A 21714-nucleotide genomic window follows, 5' to 3' on the forward strand; every position below is an offset into this window, starting at 1 on the left:
AAGTATGCAACTAATAAATATTATTCTTAATTAGCTACATACGTAGTAATTAAAATAATAATTAGTTACTTAGCTATTAAAATAAAAATAAAAAGTCATTAGATAAATCTTAAATTGACTGATGTTCTCAACTACTCTAACGTCTACGTTCAAATGATACAAAGCTCTCTATTTAAGTGGAAGGAAAATGGAAGGCCGCCATCGAGTGACACATAATTTGGGCGTCACCCTTTCACTGTCTCACATGGAGTGAATGAAGACCTCTTCAATTTAAAATGCATGTGAGAGAGTGGCACACAATTTGGACGTCACTCAGTGGCGCCCTATCACTGTCCAGGCTAAGTGGAAATATACAATTTCTAAAGCAAAGTTACAAAATCGAGTTAATCTAGCCAACTAATCGCTTTAATATTTATGATATATAGTTTTTGAAATTATGGAGTTGGAGGCAAATATTAAGCCAACTAATAATGAAGCCAACACTTCGTTTTTCAATACCTTGTTCAATGGTCTCAATTCTATTCTAGGTGCTCTTTCCTTCTCTTTTACATTCTACTTTTCTACTTTTCTACTTTACCATTTCTTTGTTCAATAATAACCTTGACAAACAAAATAACACTTGTAAGGAACGCTACGCAATGTAGGTCTCGGGCTTACCCCTACTTATTAATCGGAAGTAAATTAATAACCTTGACAACATTTTAAGACATGAAAAGTTGTGTTACTCAAATGAACTCGGTATAGTTCTTTAAGTTAGACAACAAGTGATCGAAACGATGAAATATTACTTCTGTCTCCCTTCGTTCTAGTTATTTGTTTACCTTTGATTTTGACATAAAGAACAAAGAAAGGGGAAGGGACCAATGATTGGATGATAAATGACCAGTATGGATGATAATCAAATTGTCCATCAAAGATATTTCTAAAAATAGAAAGGTAAATATAATTAAGTGTAACATTCTAAAAGGAAATAGATAAATGAAATACAAAGTATGCATGCATGCAATTACGTGCGTAAAAGTCAACTTATAGCATCACCTACTCACCTACTACGTAAAAGTTGACTTCTCAGTCGAGCGGATCAAAAAGAATTTTGGTAAATTTTCCGTATTAAACAAGTCATTTTTTCATCCATGGTCTATATGGTCAATATTTCAGTAACTATTGAACAAAAATATTTCAATTAGTGAAATTTTTCTATTGTATTAAGAGACATTTAATTTGACGGTTATAAAAACCCTTTTAATCAATCCAATTGAATATCATTTCGTAAGACACTAAATATCAATAGTTTTTAAATGAATATACTTAAATAAATATAATAGCTCTAAAATGCACAAATAGGATTATACAACCAGTTGTATCATAAACATTGTACAACCAAAGTATAAGAATATGAGCTTATATGTAATCTTTCTGAGCTAATTCAAAGTTTATGTTTTTAATGTGTAAATGGATGAGCTTAATACTTTTTAAAAAATCTCATATTCTTTAACATAAAACTCAGATATTTTATCACAAATCTCAGATTCTACACCGTACAACATATACAACTGGTTGTATAGTACATAAATTGCTCTAAAATGTGTAGACTATAATAATCAAGGCAACTATTATATTATACAGTAAAACAACAACTATTAATTTTAAGAACTTGGAATAAAAAAAATAGAGTATATACTTAATATTTCAAGTGTTACATGATTTTGGGTAAAAAATTTATTTAAAATTTTCTCCTCACGATCAATAACTAATAAAGAGTAAGGAAACACATTAACGGTATTTCTTTATCTTAACAAACCATTTTATATTATTAATGATTGTTTTACTACTCCTTCCGTCTCAGTTAATAATTTATATTTATTTTATTTTTCCCTCAACAAATAAAATAAATGTAAACTATTCACTAGATAGAGTAACTACTATTTTCATATTTTTTGATTATAAAAGACCAAATTTAATTGAGGGCTAAAAGAAGATAAAGAAATTTAAACACAAAAACAAAATACAAGAACAAAGGATGAGTACTTGCCACATATTAATGGTTTTAAGTTTTTAAACCAAAACAGGATAATCCACCTAATGAAAAAAATAAAAGAAAAACAAAAGCAAAAAGTGATAACACATTTCTTAGTGGGCGTACTACTTTCATTTTTAACTGCGCATTCTATTACTCTGTAGTATGCTACGAGTAAATTGCTTTTGGGCCGCACTACCCATTACTTATCCTTTTCTTGCGGAGCTCAATAGCCAGCTGGGGCCAGCCCTTGTTTTGGGCCAATGTCGGGGGGCCTGGCCCCGGCCCACTGATACCAAGATCCGCCGTTGTTCTCAGTTCTCACGTACATTCACAATAGAGATTTGTCAATAAATTTTTGTGCACTTGACAAATCTTTTTATTGTTGGGAATGGGGGTTGAAATTCATAAATGAGAATGGTTATGTATTTGTATACAGGTTTGTGGGATGACATGACTAGAGGTGTTAACGAGCCGAGTTTGGCCTTACTCGGCTTGTGCTCAAGAACCAAAACTCGAGCTCGAGCCGATCTCGAGCTTACATGAACTTGAAAAAAATGCGCTCGATATAAAGTTTGCGAGCTTTGACGCGAGCTCGAGCCAAACTCGAGCCCAAATCAAGCCTATATAAAATTGTATTTTTATTTTTATTTTTTTTCTTTCAATATTTTCAATAACAAGGCTCGAAAGTTATATGTAAAAATATTTGGCAAACTAGTGAGACATTTAATATATGTGATACAAAAAAAAAAATATATGTGATACAAAAATATAATCATGATAAAATATTTTTATAAAATATAAGCAATATTCTATGTAATCACACAAGTTCGAGCCGCTCAAAAGATTTTCGAGTCGAGCCGGCCTTTGCTCGGCTTGAGTCGTTAAGCTCTCGAGTCGAGCCCGAACCCAAGCCGAGCTTTGACCGAGCCAATCTCAAATAGCTCGCGAGCTGTCTCGTCTCATTATTACATGAATGTATGCAATTACATACATATATATACAACTACTATTATGCATGAATGCGTGCGATAAAATCAATTACATATGAATGCATGTAATTAGCTCAATTAATAACGATTATCGTAACGTATGAATTCTTTTTGTAAATGATAAACGTACAAATTACACACTGGCGATTCTATCAATATCATATGGCTTAGCCTCAGGAAGATGGTTAACCTTGATACTATTACTCGTCATCATTATTGCATCAACCTACTCTGGAATTCTCACCAAAAGATGCATGAATTTGTACCCTAACATCAAAACTTACGGCCAAATTGGAGAATTTACTTTTGGAAAAATCGGAAAAACAATTGTTTCCATTATACTATACGTCGATCTCTACTTAGTTTTAACATGTTACTTAATACGGTAAGATATTTCCATAAATCAAATAAGTATTATACTAATATTTAATTAATTTATTTTATGGAAATTAAATTGGTTCATTATATGGTGGAATTTACTTAGGATTCTGTTTCCACTATTGTCTCCCATAACTTACTACTCGCAATTTAGGAAACTGTTCAGTTGACTCTTTGATGGCAAGAGTCTATATAAGGGGAACATATTTACTCTGATTAAGCTTCATCAATCATCGGTAGGGTTTGTAAGCCAAGTCAGATTTGGAGCATAAGAAATTGGATTAGTCATTATGACGGATCAATTATTTCAAGCAATGGCTTGAGGTAAGTTATGAAGTCATAGGACAGCTGTGACTCTATGATGAGCTGTCAAGTTTATCTGTTGACAGTTGTACATAACAGAATTGCTAGTTTGTTGTATATAAGATACATTGTACATAGACATAATTAACTTAATACAATACAATCATTCTATTTACTCTCTCTCATCAAAATATCTTTTTTCTTCCTTCATCAATGGCGACCTTAAGCTCTATCAATGGCGTCCAAGATACTTCATCTACCTCAATTTTACATGGTATCAGAGCAGGCGAGGCCTGACTCTTGATATTTCATTTCTCCGCTGCATTTTTTCTTCTCAAATTCATCAAAAATCAAAAAAATTGGCGTTTTTTTTCTTTCAATTCATTACAAAATTCACAAATTTGTGCTCATTTTTTTTCCTAATTCTTTCATTCTAATTGAATCGATTTCTTCAAGTTCATTTCAGCAAAATGCCTGATTCAAGTTCGGAAATTAATAGTACGGATTACAGTAATCCTTATGATAATCCTCTTTTCCTCTCTAACTCCGATTCTCCTGGAATGAAGCTCACTTCGACTTTCTCTGGCAAAAAATTTTCTTCATTGGAGCAGAGGTATGGTAATGGCGCTCGCAACGAAGAATAAAGCTGGATTTCTTGACGGAACTACAGCGATGCCTTCACAAACCTCCGCGACTTTTCAGCATTGGCTTCGGTCTGACTATATGGTCAGATGTTGGATCTTGAATGTTCTAGAGCAAGGAATCAAGGAAACCTTCATCTCTGCTAAATCAGCGAAGTCTCTTTGGACAGATCTTGGCGAGATGTATGGACAATCGAATGCACCGCTGCTGTATCAGTTGAAGAAAGAACTCAAGAATATTTCTCAAGCTGATAATCAACCGGTTGTTGAGTATTACAACAAACTCAAGCGCAATTGGGATGAAATTGAAGAATTGGAGCCATATCCAGATTGTTCTTGTGGTGCTTTGTCAAAATGTGTGTGCAACATATTGAAGAAAGTTTTGGAGATTGCGTCCAGAGAAAAAGTTATTACTTTCTTGATGGGATTAGATGATGCCTATGAACATCTGAAGACTAATATTCTTTCCATGGATCCATTGCCTAGCATCACTAAGGCTTATTCACTGGTTCAGCAAATTGAGAGTCAAAGATCCTTGTCTAAATTTGTTAATACACAGGCAGAATCAAGTGCAATGGCTGTTAACAGGAGTAGGTCACAAGGACAATGGAATAAGTCAGGAGATAACAAGGCTTGGAATGTTTGGACCAGAGAAGGTTCTGGACAAAGCACAGGCCAGGGATCAAGTCAAGGCCAGGGATCAAGTCAAGGTTCAGGACAGGCTAAGAAAGGCAAGAGATGGTGTGACCATTGCAACAAAAGTGGACACACAAGGGCTACTTGCTTTATTTTACATCCTGAGCTACGAGAGCAATATAATGCAAGGTTTCCGGCTTCTGGTTCTGCTACAGCACATAATGCAAAAGCAGTATATCAGGAAGATTATCCTCTCACATTTGATGGTGAAGCTGTTACTGAAACAAAATCTTATGGTGGCAGTAGTCTGGATATGGATATTGATCCAAGGATTGTAGCTGCGATTTATCAACATATGGTTCAGATCAAACAACAGGAAGGGATGAAGACTGAACATTCTCATTCTGCAGTAAACTTTGCAGGTAATCCTCTAGTTACTAATGCTTTCACAACTGCAAAATCTACTGTGAATACTTGGATTATTGATTCTGGAGCAACAGATCACATGAGTTATTGCATTCATTTGTTTGTTAACAAACGGTATTTGTCTAAACCTATTACTGTGGGGCTACCTGATGGGACAAGTAAGTTAGTCACCATAGTTGGGAATGTACATATCAACAAGGATATTGTTTTGGTTGATGTGTTCTATATAGGAGATTTCAAACACAACTTGCTATCAGTAGGGAAGTTATTATCTACTTCTGGACTGTCATTGCGTTTTACTAAGGATGGATGTGTGATACAGGACCATCTCCATAAGGCAACTGTTGCTGTTGGAATAAAGGAAGATGGCCTGTACAAGCTGAAGTTACAAAAAGACTTCTTAGAGACTGAAGTAATACATAGTAGTTTGCAAGTTGCTGGAAATACTTGTAAACACAATAAAGGATGTAATTCTGAATTAGACCTGATGCATGCTAGGCTAGGTCACACTTCTTTGTCTAAAATGAGACATTTATCTTCTGTCAAATGTGGAAACATTGAGAAATTTGAATGTGAAACATGTGTGTTGGCTAAAATGCATAAGTTGCCTTATAACAGGAGCAATTCTCGTGCTCTTAATGCTTTTGATTTAGTCCATATTGATCTATGGGGACCTTATAGAAGGCCCTCAATTACAGGGGCTACTTATTTTTTGACACTAGTAGATGATCATACACGTGTGACTTGGACGTTTTTGTTGAAAGATAAATATCAAGTGTTTGGTGTTGTTAAGGATTTTCTTGTTCAGACACAAACACAATTTGGAAGGGGAGTGAAAGTGGTCAGGAGTGACAATGGAACTGAGATTGTTCAGGAGAGTTGCTCTAGGCTATTGTTAGATAAAGGTATTATCCATCAAAAGAGTGCACCTGACTCACCACAACAAAATGGTAGGGTAGAGAGGAAACATAGGCACTTGGTGGAAACAGCTAGAGCCTTGTTGCTGTATGCTAATCTCCCTAAAAAATTCTGGGGTGAGTGTTTGCTTGCAGCAACACATATTATAAACAAGTTACCTAGTTCAGTGCTGTCCTGGAAGATTCCTGCTGAGTTGCTGTTTAAAAGACCTACTTCTCATGCAGAGCTGAGGGTAATAGCCTAATAGGTAGTCTTTGTTTTGCTTTATCTCCAAAAAGAGCACGAGACAAGTTTGATCCCAAAGCTAGGAGATGCATTATGGTAGGATATCCTTTCCAGCAGAAAGCCTATAAACTATATGACTTGGAAAGTCACAAGATCATTATCAGTAGGGATGTCGTCTTCCATGAGTCTGTTTTGCCCTTCAAGGATATTTGTTCTCATTCTGATGAACCTTCACAAGTTCCCACATCTGTACTATTTCCTGAACATCAGTGTGATGAGGAAAATGAAATTCTAATACCTACTAAGAAGTTTCATTCTCCTTCTACACAAAATGGAGACAACAATTTGTCTTCAATTCCTTCTACAGTAAACCAGCACAATACAGATATTTCCAACCCAGAAATTATTAACACCTCTTCTGGATTGACACAAATACCAGCAACTGTCATTTCAAATACATTACATGATGAACTTCCTAGAGTTTCTGTTAGAGCTGTTCAGAGACCAGCAAGACTAAATGACTTTGTCTGTCCCATCTTGCCTCATAGACATCAAAAAAATACAACCGAGACTGTTGATCCATCTGTCTCTCCTCATACTTCATCCTTCTCAGCTCATCATGTGCTCCTTATTCCAGAACCAGCTTCTTATTTTCAGGCTAAAAATGATCCTAACTGGGTCCAGGCTATGAACAAAGAGCTGGCAGCTTTAGAAGAAAATGGAACATGGGAAATTACTTCTTTACCTCATGGTTTTAAACCCATTGGCTCTAAATGGGTTTATAAGGTTAAATACAAACCTGATGGGAGTGTGGATAGATATAAAGCTAGACTTGTGGCTAAGGGATACAATCAAGTCCATGGGAAGGATTATAAGCACACTTTCAGTCCTGTTGCTAAGTTTACCACGGTGAGAGTATTTCTTGCTGTTTCTGCTGCTCAAAATTGGCCAATCCATCAGTTAGATATTAATAATGCTTTCTTACATGGTTTTCTTGATGAAGAAATTTACATGACTCCTCCTGAAGGGTATGGTCCTTTAGTTCCTGGTCAATTTTGCAGATTAAAGAGGTCCCTATATGGACTCAAGCAAGCCTCTAGACAATGGAACCTAGAGTTGTCTAGGCTTCTCATTCAGCAAGGGTTCACTCAATCAAAGAATGACTACTCTTTATTTGTTAGGAGTATTGCAGGAAAGTCTACTTTGGTTCTGGTTTATGTAGATGACCTGCTAATATCAGGAGATGATGCTGCTTTTATAATTCAACTTAAACGTGCTCTGGATGCAACTTTTACCATCAAAGACTTGGGGTTAGTCAAGTATTTTTTAGGATTGGAAGTACAGAGGACTGATCAAGGTTTATACTTAAACCAAAGAAAATATGTTAATGACATCTTGCATGATACGGGAATGTACAACTGTAAGCCTACTACATTTCCTCTTCCTAGAGGTTTACAACTATCCACAGATGTTGGAGATATTCTTTCTGATCCTGAGAAGTATAGAAGGCTTATTGGGAGGCTTCTATATCTTAATCTTACCAGACCTGACTTATCATTTGCTGTTCAGCACCTTAGTCAGTTTCTAAGCTCACCCAGACTACCACATTGGCTTGCTGCCTTACATGTGGTAAGGTATTTGAAGCACACCATTGATGCAGTACTCTTCTATCCTACTGATAATCACTTTACCCTTACAGCTTTTTCCGATGCTGATTGGGGTACATGCACCTACAGTTGTAAATCTGTAACTGGCCAGTGTGTTTTTCTAGGGAAGGCCTTGGTGTCCTGGAAAACTAAAAAGCAGAAAACCGTCTCTAAATCCTCGGCTGAGTCAGAGTATAGAGCCATGTCCTACACATCTGGGGAAATAGTTTGGTTACAAAGATTGCTGAAGGATTTTGGTATTGAAGTGCCTACTCCTATTCCGCTGTTTTGTGACAACAAAGCAGCTCAACATATTGCTGCGAATCCTGTTTTTCACGAGCGTACAAAGCATTTGAATATCGACTGTCATTACGTTCGTGAAAAAGTGCAGGAAGGCTTAATTTTTACTACTCACATCAACACAGGTTCACAGCTTGCAGATGTTTTGACGAAACCCTTGGGCCAACAACAACATATGTTTCTTTCTTCCAAGCTGGGCTTGTTGTTCGAGACACCACGCCCATCTTGAGGGGGGGGGGGGGTATGAAGTCATAGGACAGTTGTGACTCTATGATGAGCTGTCAAGTTTATCTGTTGACAGTTGTACATAACAGAATTGCTAGTTTGTTGTATATAAGATACATTGTACATAGACATAATTAACTTAATACAATACAATCATTCTATTTACTCTCTCTCATCAAAATATCTTTTTTCTTCCTTCATCAATGGCGACCTTAAGCTCTATCAATGGCGTCCAAGATACTTCATCTACCTCAATTTTACATAAGTAATCGATCTCTTTTATCGCTTCCGCATTCAGTTTATACATGTTCATTATGAGACTAGAACATGTTAATTTTAGACGATAAAACTTACAAATACTTGATGGAGATAACCTCCATAGTATCTTCCCAGGAGTAAAAATCCATGTGCAAGGACTACACATTGCTGGAAATCAAACCTTTGTGATTATAATGGCGGTCGCGTTGTTACCGACAATTTGGCTAGATGATTTGAGGATGTGCTTATGTTTCCGCAAGCGGGATTGTAGCTTATGTTGTTATACTCGGGTCGGTTTTATGGGTTGGAGTATTATTTGACGGGGTTGGGTTTCATAACAAAGGTGAACTTGTGAATTGGAAAGGAATTCCTATGGCTAATGCCTAATGGCTGTCAGCCAGGGCGGATCCAAGCATTTTCTACTAGGGTTATACTCTATAGCCCTAGAACTTTTCACGAATACAAATTATTACAAGAGCATGTTAGGTAATAATAGTAAATAGCAAAGATGGTAAGTGTGGTGTTCATGTGCTTTCTGTCCAAGAGGTAATAGGTTCGATTTTTCTAATCAACCTTTTCAGTGTTCTCTCCTTTTTTTAACATTAATGTATATTTAATTTAATGCTCTTTTTTTCTCAATCTTAATATAGTTGTTTGTATTCTCTCTTTTTTTTTTAATTTTAACCTTATGGTGTGTTTGGGAACAAAGATTATATTCTTAAATTCAGATTTGGACCAATTTATATGCTTGGCAAACCTATTAGATTTGGATTTCCAAATCCCTACCAAATTCAAGTAAGGCTTAAATAAACTCATTTGAAATCCACTCTCTAACCCCCCTCATTTCAAATCTTTATTTCACTTTGCTAAATTTAAAATGAGACATTTCAAATTAAATTCTTGTTGACAAACACTCTCTTAATGTATATTTAATTTAATGCTTTTTTTTTCAATCTTAATATAGTTGTTTCTATAATTATTTCATCACAATGCTCAAACGTGTACTCTTCCAAACAACTAGCATAAAAAAACCTAGACATGAGTATTATATTTTTGTAAATACACTTTCGTAAAATGTTGAGATAGATTTTAAGAATAGAAAAATCGTTTTACAAAATTTAGAGGTAATAGGTTCGATTCTCCTAATGAACTTTTTCAGTGTTCTCTCCTTTTTTTAACCTTAATGTATATTTAATTCAAGGCTCTTTTTTTCTCAATCTTAGTATAGTTGTTTGTGTTCTCTCCTTTTTTTTAACCTTAATGTATATTTAATTTAATGCTTTTTTTTCCAATCTTAATATAGTTGTTTCTATAATTATTTCATCACAATGGTCAAACGTGTACTCTTCCAAAAAATAGCATAAAAAAACCTGGACATGAGTATTATATTTTTGTAAATACACTTTCGTAAAATGTTGAAATAGATTTTAAGAATAGAAAAATCGTTTTACAAAATTTAGAGGTAAATATCTGAAGAGTCAAGGACGAGAATACCTAAGAGGGGGAGGGGGTGAATTAGGTGTCCAATTAAAAATTTTAAACTTGAATTAAGCTTCTTTGAAATCTAGGACAATAGACTAAACTGATATGGACAATACTTTAAATGATAGAGGTGTTTATACTTAGAACTATTTGAGTTAGAAGTATATACACACGAATTCAAATTTCAAGATATGTCACAAGAAAGTCGATTGGTAATGATTTAAAAGTATGAATGAAAGAGTATTTTTTCTTCAACTTAACAATGAAGATATTAAGTGAATACTTTTTTAAGTTGAATACTCTTAGCAATGAAAATCTTAAGTGAATCCCTTTTAAGTTGAAAACTTGAGATACTTAATCGTTTTAAGTTCACAAGATTGAATCAATCAGTGTCCGAGACACAAGATTGAACACCGTGACACGATAGATTGCGAGATAAACAATAAATAAATAAGGAGAACAAACGTAAAAGTAAATGAACAAACAAGACGATGTTTAAAAAATTGGTTCAGCCTCTACTCCGAGGCCTACGTCCAACCGTTATTTTATTGCTTGTTTAGAAATTTACTCAAACAACTAAACCCCTTACAATGAAAATAACTCGCCAACCTACTCCGGTTGCATTTGCTTGAAGCTACTCCGCTTCAAGACTTTCACTCGCTCAAAGCTACTCCGCTTCAAGACTTAAGTTCTATCTCACAGGTTTACAGAGTCTTTGAATCTCAATCGTTCACTTAATGAACATGGAGATCACAATTAAGACCTAAACACGAGAATCATGGAACAAGCTCATATGCCACAGTGCAGCGAACTGATACATGGAGATTTACAGCCCTTTTGAAAAACGTTTGAAGACTTTTAAAATTGAAAATAATTTTGCAAATAAGTTGAAGAACAAGAGCTGATGTTTTGCAAAGTGTTTTAACAATTAATTCTCATAAAAGTCTTGGGTAATAAATGATGCAAAGGCACCCTATTTATAGTGGATTTGATCATCTAAGTAGTACAACTTAGGTTAATTAAATCCAATATTAAATAGATAGCCTTTGAGTGATTGTAAGTGTTAGGCTATAGGCTTGGAGCACAAGTCATTGATCAAAATCAGAAAACTCTTCCCAAAACACTCAACATGTGACATTTTACCAAAATGGCAAAAAGCATTTCTAGCTTTAAAACTTTGACAAGTTCAACTTACCATTTTAGTAAAAGGTAAATGCACAAATCTAGAGGATTAATCAATGTGGATTTATGACTTAAAATTTCAGATTTAAAACTTCAACACATTTGACAAGTGACAACTTACCACAAATGGAAGAGTGCTTTAGTACTTGACTAAATCAACTTTCCATTTATGTAAAAGTAGATGCACAACTTTAGAGGAGTCACATGTGAGTTTTGCAAATTGATTTTTTTCAGATTTGTTTTCAAACTGGGATAATTCAAATGTAAAATCTTTGAGAATATGAAATTTGTAAAGATTTTGACACTTAAACATTTCGAATAAAAGTCCCTCCATACGGTAGTATCGTAAACCACATCGCGCAAATTAATCGTTGCATGGTTTTGCAGCCACTTGACGTAAATGAGAATGTTACACTTACTCTTACATTTTTCGACTTAATGCTAGGATCATATCATTGTCTTGACTTCTTGTTAACTTCATCTTGATCATGTTAAGTCGTCTTTGAGAGTCAATTTGATTGCTTCAATCACTAAGCATTTGTAATCGTTTACAACATTTGACTAAGGCTAAGGGATTTCTTATCATAACTTTATCTTGATCATTCTTGAATCATCTTTGGAAATTCATTGAGTGCTTCAAATGCTAAACATTATAACTAAAAAGCAAACAATTAAATAACAATGAAACTTGGCATCATCAACCAAGTGTGTTCTAACAATATCATAGTTCGTTTATGTATTTTATGTTGGTGACTAGACTTCTATTTTACCAAATAATTAGTTTTAGGATAATTTTTTATTTATGAAATAAAAACAATCATTTTTTTAGGAAAAGTGTAATTTCTTGTACTACCTCGTATTTTCTCCTCATTTTACTTTCCACGATCTTTAGTGCCACATTCTGAGCGTTTTTGTCTCCATCTATATTTAGTAGTAGTTTTTTTTGTCGAAACTATTACTCCCTCCTATTCTAGATAACCCTCCCTATTCATGGGGGACACTAGAATTAAGGAGATGGATTAAAATAAGGTAAAACTAGTATTGTAGTGGGGTTAGGTAATTAGAAAGAGGGAAGATATTGTGGGGTATTATTGTGGGTAAGATGATTAAAATAAGTATTATTATTGCGTAAGTTGATTAACATAAGTATTGTTGTGGGGTGAAGTAGGGTATTGTTGTGGGGTGAGTTGATTAAAATAAATATAAAACTTACTAAATAAGAAAATAGGGAAGGTATTGTGAATAGATGAAAAATAAAAGGGGGAAGGTTATGTAGAATAGGAGGGAGTATTTTGTAAAAAAATCTTTTAATAATAGATACGAAAATTTTGGTTTTATTTCACACTTTTATATTTACAATATATATTCACGGCCAAAGTTTTTTTTTTTTGACCCCAAAATAATGTGAATTGGGAATAAAATATGAAAATGGGAGTAATCCCCTATTTACTAAAAGAATAGGTGAAGTTTTCATTTTTTCCGCTTAAACCATATTTCCAAAAATAAAGCGTAATATTTTTATCATATATTATAGGTATGCAAGGTGATTATGGCATAATCTTTTTAATATTTGAAACAGTCTATATTATTTCACATTCTACATAAATTTATCTCCTTTATTGTATGATAAAAAACTGTATTCGTTTTTTGTTAAATAATTGTATGATGAAAATTCATTGACTTTTAATGATAAGAAGTTGAACAAAAAATAATAGTAAAAATATTCTAGAAATAACATCATTAATTTCTCGGTAAAAAGAAAATTTTCATTAAAATACTCATTTCATGACTTTTTACAATTTTAATTTTTATTGCTCAAATCAAAATAAAGTGATGAGAAACATAAAAAATAAGTGAATTGTCAATTTAAATTCCATAAATAATACGGAGTACACTAAAAAGTAAAATTTTATAAATACCGTGCATATATTGTACGGGAGCTAAACTAGTTCTATACAAAAAGTTATGGCTCGGTCACCGATCACTATTTCACCCGGATAATACAGCTAACAAGCACCGACTTTGTCAATCTAGCCCTAGGTACTTTTGAATCCTGGTTGTTCATGTTTTGTTATAGTGCTAACCCTGTGTATCCTACCTTGTACACTTCCATGCATAGGAAAAACCATTTCTCAAAGGTACGACTTTTTTATTTACTTCGGTTTAGTTCAGCTTAATTTTGTGGATAAGTAACCTAAAGTAGTAAATACCATCAGTACTATGTAGTATTCCGCTCTTCGCGCGATCTGTTTGAAAATTTTACTATTATAATTGAGGAAAAATAATATGGTTCATATATGACATTTAATATCTTTACTTATAAATAAAAATAAATACTTTATCAGCTCTTATTTTCTTAGGTTTAATTTCAAATGTTTTACAATAAAATACATACAGTTTTAATTATAACTAAGAAGTGATAGTTAGCTATTCATGATAAACATTATATAAATAATTTTGTGACTTATCAAATATCATATTAATTAGAATAAATGTATTCGAATAATGCTACAATAAACATGAAGTTCTTAAGTTAGATCATTTCACGATACGTTATGCTCCAAATCAATTAATATTTGTTCAAAAATTGTGAATATAATTTGATGCATTTTTAAATTTTTAATGTATAACGTGTGATATTTATGTATCAAACATATATGGTCAAAGCTCAACTTATTTAAATGTTTTGGTTCTGTATCTCTGTCTTGCATAACAATTTAATGAAACATGTAAATAATCCAAATACAACTGTCTGACATCATAATATAAACATTTATTGCTGTAAAACATGAGATTATTTAACTCCTTTCTTCCATCTAGAGGTGACAATTATTGACCCAACCCGAAAACACGACACGAACCTGATACGAAGTTAGCGGGTTAGGGTTAAGACTTTGTGACCCATTTAAGTAATTGGGTTGACACGGACACGATACGAAACTTAAATGGGTCGGGTTAGGGTTGAGCTCTTTTGACACGAACTCGACACGAATAACCCATTTATTTAAAACTATCATAATATATTTGAATTTAATCAATAATCCAACCAAACAACATAAAAATAAACATTTTCATTCATCATTTTTGGGATAACAGACTATAAAGCTTAGCTTATCTTGTTAGTTTATTGGGTTAAACGGGTTAAATGGGTTAAAAATGACCTGCTGAAAGATAAATGGGTTAAACAGGTCGGGTTGGGTTATAGAAAAATTAAATGGGTTGGGTTAGGGTTGAGACAAATGACCCGTTTATGTAATTGGGTTGGGTTAGGGTTGGGGTAATGGTGACCCGTTTAAAGTTGACACGGACACGAACACGACACGACTCGATCTGTTTGCCAGGTCTACTTCCATCTATCATAACCTGTTAATCATATGAACATTCTTAAGCATAAAAATCAAAAACAAAATAATGTTAAACCGTATTTATACCCATGTTAAATAACTTGAATAAAAATAGTTATCACCTAATATGCTTTAAGATGATTTATAGTAGATTAAAAAACGAAAAATAAATCATTAAAAAAACCGAATTATACTGAAGAACATCAATGAAATCGAAAAGTAAAACCATTAAAATGGAAGAAATGAAGGAAGTGTACATCGTTTTTCGATGAATAAATAACTTCAAAATTTAGGTTTAAGAATGAGCATCAAAATGGAAGAAAATCACATACCTCTTCAATCTTCATATTCGTATTATTTTATGATAGATCTTGAAAATTTAAATGAGAATTTTTGTATTATTAGAGGAGAGATAAGAAAGACATACTCCCTCCTATTTCCTTATATCTTCCCCTTTCTTTTGGGCACAAAAATTAAGAAAGAGGAAGAAAGAAGAAATAAATTAGAATAAAGTATTGTAAGTTGTGAAATTTATAGGTGAGAGAAAATAATAAAGAATGAATGATGAATAAAGAATAGATAGAGTAATGAGAGTTGTTGATTTTTTAGGAGAGAGAAATTAATAAAAAATGAATGAAACTTACCAAAAAAGGAAAGAAGGAAGATAATCAAACTTGTGTGAAAAAGGAAAGAGGGAAGATAATAGGAAATTGGAGAGAGTATTTGTCAGAGAAAAGAAGGAAGAAAGAGTGATAGGAGTTGTACATCAGAAAAAGAAGAAGAAAGAGAGAAATCTAGGAAGTATAAAACTAACGCTATTTTATTTAGATGGGTTAATGGTATGCAAAATGGGTTTTACTTGACCCGTCTTAACATTTTAGACGGATCCTTCCGTCTAAAATAAGAACTTGTACTTCCTTATTTTCGGACTTTGCTTCACCATGACTTTGCTTCACCATTATTTTCTTCCTTAGTCTATTTTCATCTTTAATCTTACTGCGACATATTCTCGTAAGCGACATACGAGTCACATACTAACAATTCTCCACCTTGACTCGGACTGTCGCATTTAGCAAACGACTTCCAAATCACTCGACCACTATACAAGTCACTCAAGTAGACTTATATCTACCATGTTCCAGCAAATTGAGCACTCACACTAGAACATCATATGCTCCACCTTGAGTCTATAACCATCCAATATACCTTGGACTGGGTCTGCCATCCAATAAGCCCTGGACTAGGCCTGCGTCCATTTAGCCCTTGACCGGGCCGCTCAAGGATGCTCCACCTTAAGCTCAGCACCCCAAAGGGTTAGGAACTTCTTTTGTTTTATGAACACTCTTGCTAAATTTAAATCTGTGTTTCTTACCAAACACACGCTGCTCATTAAACTCAAGGTTACTCATCTTGACACCGTTAAGAATTTCCCTCTTGCATAATATTTTTATCCCTCTATCACCCATATGATCAAGCCGCTTATGCCAAACCTTAGTCTTCTTCTTGAGATTTACGAATGCACAACTTGCAAAAATAGTCAGTGTTTCACCTTGTAATACATACAAGGAATTTTGTTTGACACCTTTCAGCACCAAACTAGAACCCTTCGTGACAGACAAAATCTCTCCTTTACTTTGGAACTCATATCCTAAATCACTGAATAAACCAAGTGATATAAGATTCTTCCCTAAAGCTGGAACCTGTCTCAGATTAGTCAAAGTACACTTCTTACCCTCAGCAGTCTTCATCTTGATTGACCCAATACCCACTACCTCACAAGTAGCATTGTTACCAACAACAACGCGACCCTCGTTAAAGGAATCATAAGTATTAAACCAATGCTTGTGTGGACACATATGATAAGAACACCCCGAATCTAGAATCCAACGATCAATAGGACGAACAGAATCAACCACAAGTGCATAGTCCGCCTCAGAATCGTACTCCAAATTCTTACTTTGAACTACAGCTGCATTAGACTTAACTTTCAACTTACGACAACTAGGTCTTTTATGCCGGGTTCTTTACATAGATAACGGATAACAGAATTATCAGCAGTATTGGTGTCTGGAATATTAGCCTTAGCCTTTTTCTTCCGAGCTCCACTCTTTTTAGTATTATCAACAACTAAACCTACCTCTGATCCGTTTTCTAAGTCAACCGTTGATTTTTGTCGCAACTCTCTAGTGCAAAGTGCTGACTTCACTTCCTCTAGGGTCAATGTTTCTTTGCCAAGAACAAAAGAATACACAAAATTCTCATACGACGCAGGTAAAGAAACCAGCAAAATTAAAGCAGCATCTTCATCCTCAATCTTAACATCTATATTACGAAGATCTAGTAATATAGTATTATATTTGTCTAGATGATCACGAAGTGACATACCTATTTGCATCTTGAAAGAGAACAGACGTTGTTTCAGCAACAACTTATTGGTGAGCGACTTTGTCATGTACAAACTCTCCAATTTCTGCCATAACCCCATTGCAGTCGATTCATCGACTACCTCAGTTAGGACATCGTCTGACAAACTCAACAAGATCGATGAATGAGCCCTCCCCTCCATTGTTAACAAGGCAGGATCTTCAGTCTCAGTCACCCTAGGTTCAGCTTCAGTCGTCGTCACCTTCATGGAGAAACCCGACGTCAAGGGTTTCCAGATGCACCGCTCCTTTAGCAAAGCCCTCATCTTTATCTGCCATAGTGCAAAACTATTCCTCCCGTCGAACTTCTCAATCCTTATAGTGTCAGTTGCCATCTTCTCCTCCCTGGATCTCTTGTGCCAATTGTTGTGCGGAAGCGATACGGAGTAGATACAAAAATAAAAGACACGCAAGATTTACGTGGTTCGCTATCAATGCGATAGCTACATCCACCAGGGCGAGGGAGAATAATTCACTATGTCAGGAGAATTACAGATTACAAAAGATAAGCACAGAGTTTTTCTAGATCTGTCTCTTAAAACTCTCAATGTTTGCCTCACAAATCTCTTCTTAAAAAATAACTAAATTAGGGTAGAGTTTTATATTAAGCTACCCTAACAAAGATTATTCTAATTAGGAATTAGGAAATAATAAATAACAAACTTAATAAACTAAGTCGGAAACCCACGTTTAATGACCAAAAAGTAGGGCTGAGCATCGGTCCAAGACTGGACCGGACCGGACCAAACCGGACCGAAGACCGAAAATAATTTTTTTGTGGACCGAAGACCGGACTTAAAACTTTCGATCTTGGACCGGACCAAACCCGAAATATACGGTCTGGTTCGGTCTTGGACCAAAATTGACCTAAAACTAATTCTTTCACTATTTCGTGTATGATAATTACATTTAAGTTTCACTAAATTAAATGTCGATGAATAATTAGACGATTGTTTTTGAGAAAAAAAAATACTCAATATTAATTTATAATGTCTTGTGAACATAAAATGGTAATTTAGTTTATAATGTTCTAATGATAGTCTTTAGAAACATAAAATTCGGTCCATTTGGTCCGGACCTAAAATATCCGGGTTTGGTCCGGACCGGAACGAAGACCGAAAACTCAAAAAATGAGGCCCGAGGACCGGACCTAAAAAATTCGGTCCAGGTTTGGTCCAGACCAAATGGTCTGGTCCGGTCCATTTTATCGGTCCGGACCTGAACTTGCTCACCCCTACCAAAAAGCCATTAAACTTGGAAAAGTGTAGGGACCCACTAATTTCCAATAACAAGGTCAAATAAACGCGTAGAAAATAATGTACTTCCTGTATTTCTCACGAGCCACGGATGTAGTACGCGACACACCCGTTATTCGGATTTTGCTTCACCATTATTTTCTTCCTTAGTCTATTTTCATCTTTAATCTTACTCCGACATATTCTCGTAAGCGACATAAGAGTCACATACTAACAACTAGAACCGAATCTCCCAACCGGCATATCTCTTACCCCTTCAATTCTGAATAAAGAAATGTCACAATCTCTTTTAGCGGCCACAAACACCGCATTATGCTCGGTACTAGTTGTGCAAAGCGGACGAGCTTTGACAACCAAATTGGACCACTTAGGCAAATTACCATGAGCATTAGTCATGATAAAACCATGTTTCACAGCAAAAGCCGTCTGTCTAGTCTCCATTGACATCCCTCGAAATCGCATTTCATCGTCAAAACCCATACAATGGGTTTCACAAAATTCGTAAAGTTGTTCAGATTCATATTTTGTTAAGTAAATTTGTTGATTATTATGGTTAATATGTGGAAAATGATAAGAGTTTTCTAGTGGGGAGTTGCTATATAAAGTCAGGACAAAAGGGTAAGTTTGGGTAAAAAAACAACGTTCGACTAGGTTATATAACGAGAGTAGTTCTACACTAATAGTTCCACACTTTCACACTCCAACTTTAGTTCAATGAAAGTTAATGGTAGACTACAGCAGAAAAAGCTGTCGATATTTTAATGCTTTATGTGCACGTGAACTCTGCACTAGATTGTTGTTTTAACTCGGTCAAGTATAGAACGAGCTAGGGCAAGTCTTATTCTTTCGGCAATTTTTTTTTTCACAAATCATAGATTATGACGAGATAATCATGTAAAAATTGGTTGATTTTGAATTCCGATCTAGGAGTTATGTGCAATTGAGTTTTTTTAGAGCGACAAAAAGAATATGTTGTGCATTAAAATCATACATAAATGGTATAATGTACACAAACTTAAAAAGTTGGGTACCATATACAAAATGCCAAATTTCGAGGGTACCACTTAAATTTTCCGTAATAATAAAAAAAGAAAAAAAATAGAAAAAAAAAATAATAACAATAATCGCTACAAAACACTAACAAACTTAGCAATATTCGTGACAAAATAATAATAAACTGTGACAAAATTTTGGTAAATTGTGGCCATATATATATAACAATAAATATATTTTGATGATATATTATGACAATGTACGTATTGGTTAATAATATTTCTTTTTCTTAAGTCTCTTTTTGTCCTTAGGGCCCAGTGTTATCGCAAATTCGACCTTGTATAACACCACCACCGTGATAACATAACTAGTCCCGTAAATTTTACGGGTAATAAAACTAGTTATTATTAAGTTAACGTGTGTGTATACAAATATAGGTCGAAAATTTTGTCTAATCTAAGTCCTTAGGTCGAAAATTTCCTCTTTTTTTTTTAATAATATTTTCAAAATTCTCATAGACTCAAAACACATTCTAAACCCTCAAAATAACCCAAAAAATTAAGTTTGGTAAAATTATAGCTCTTCATATGTCTTTTATCTCTTTGGAAATTTCTCCACTTTTTATTTTTCTCTTTGTAGTTAATCTAAAGTATGGCTTAATTTTACGTAACCTTTTTTTTTGTTATTGCAGAAGCTTTATTTTTGACTAAAATATTTCATACTGGCTTTGAGGAGGAATTCAACTTACTCCATGTAAAAGCTCTCAACTTCTTCTACCAATAATTTCTCACAAAATTTTCAATCAAAAAGCTTCTTCCTTTAATTTTGTTCATGTTCTTATTTTTTAATTTTGTAAATATTTATTTTACAGCTTTTTACTTGGATTTTTTACCTTAAAATTGTCTCCATGTAAAAGCTCCAATATATATACCGATTACTAACAATAAATTCAATTTATTTTTTCCAGAAAATGGAAAGAGGAGAGAAGCGTACTTTTGATCAAATCGAAGAGTCTTCGGCTGTTGTATATGAATTATGTACTCTCCTTATCCATATAATCACCAAATTTTACGTATCATTTTGCTTTTGTATGGTTTAATTAAAATTAATTAATAATACAACGTTTTACAGCTGAAAACGAGATTAAATATCTCCAAAAATCTGCTGAGGAACATCCATGTTCAATGGTATTGATAAATTGGATCTCAAGACCAAGACTGCTGTACTAAAGGCAGCGCCTTTTGTTGTTTCTTTGGTTTCTTTTACCGGTAACAAAACTAAAATCTTTAATATTTGGTATATTTGTAACATTATTTTGATTGACAAATTTTTTAACTCCGATGACCTTTTGTTTAGGTGAAGAAGTTGTATCGCAAGGTTGCGGTGCTATTATCGAAAGCGAGGGTAACACTTTTACCGTAGTGACTTCTCTAAATCTTGTCCGAAAGCCATCCGATCCCGAAGCCGAATATGGTGAAAATACCTTGGCGGAAAATTTAAAGGTAAACCGGTTTATTACTAGTGTTAATGGGCGTGTATTTAGAAGTTGTAGAACCAAACCATTTCAGATATTATTTTTTACTTACGTGCAGCAACCACAAATCCCGTCTTGCGCTAATTGTCTGTTTTAATTCTTTTTATAGATTGTTATCCATGCATATGATGACAAATCGTAACAAATCGTACCTAGGAGAAGTTTTTTTTGCTATGATTTCTACTTCAACCTGCTGATTATCAAGTTTAGGTCAGATAACTCGTTTCCATCTGCAAAATTCATGATGATTGATGATGATGATTCTTGTATAGAGAAAGGAGCTTCATCGCGCCGTCATTCCCCGAAAGCGAAAACTGGAGATAGCGTGATTGTCTTGGGTAAATATTTCAATGAGCCATTCAATTTCATGGCTTCTCCGGGAAACCTAAGGTATGTGCAAATATATGAAAAGTTGTACAGAGGAAAGCTTAATTTTCATTGATAACAATTAGCAATATTTATACAACATATAGAGTAAGGAGAATACAATTGCCCTAGCACATCTAGCCGTAGTACAAGTAGAGCAAATACAATA

At 34.2% G+C, this 21714-nt stretch overlaps 1 pseudogene; it reads left to right on the plus strand.

Annotated features, from left to right (window-relative positions):
- Positions 1 to 436: 436 nt before the first annotated feature.
- LOC141651053 (amino acid transporter AVT1I-like) lies at positions 437 to 13806 on the plus strand (annotated as a pseudogene).
- Positions 13807 to 21714: the final 7908 nt, after the last annotated feature.

Source organism: Silene latifolia, chromosome 4 (genome assembly GCF_048544455.1).
Source record: "Silene latifolia isolate original U9 population chromosome 4, ASM4854445v1, whole genome shotgun sequence".
Taxonomy (NCBI): Eukaryota; Viridiplantae; Streptophyta; class Magnoliopsida; order Caryophyllales; family Caryophyllaceae; genus Silene; species Silene latifolia.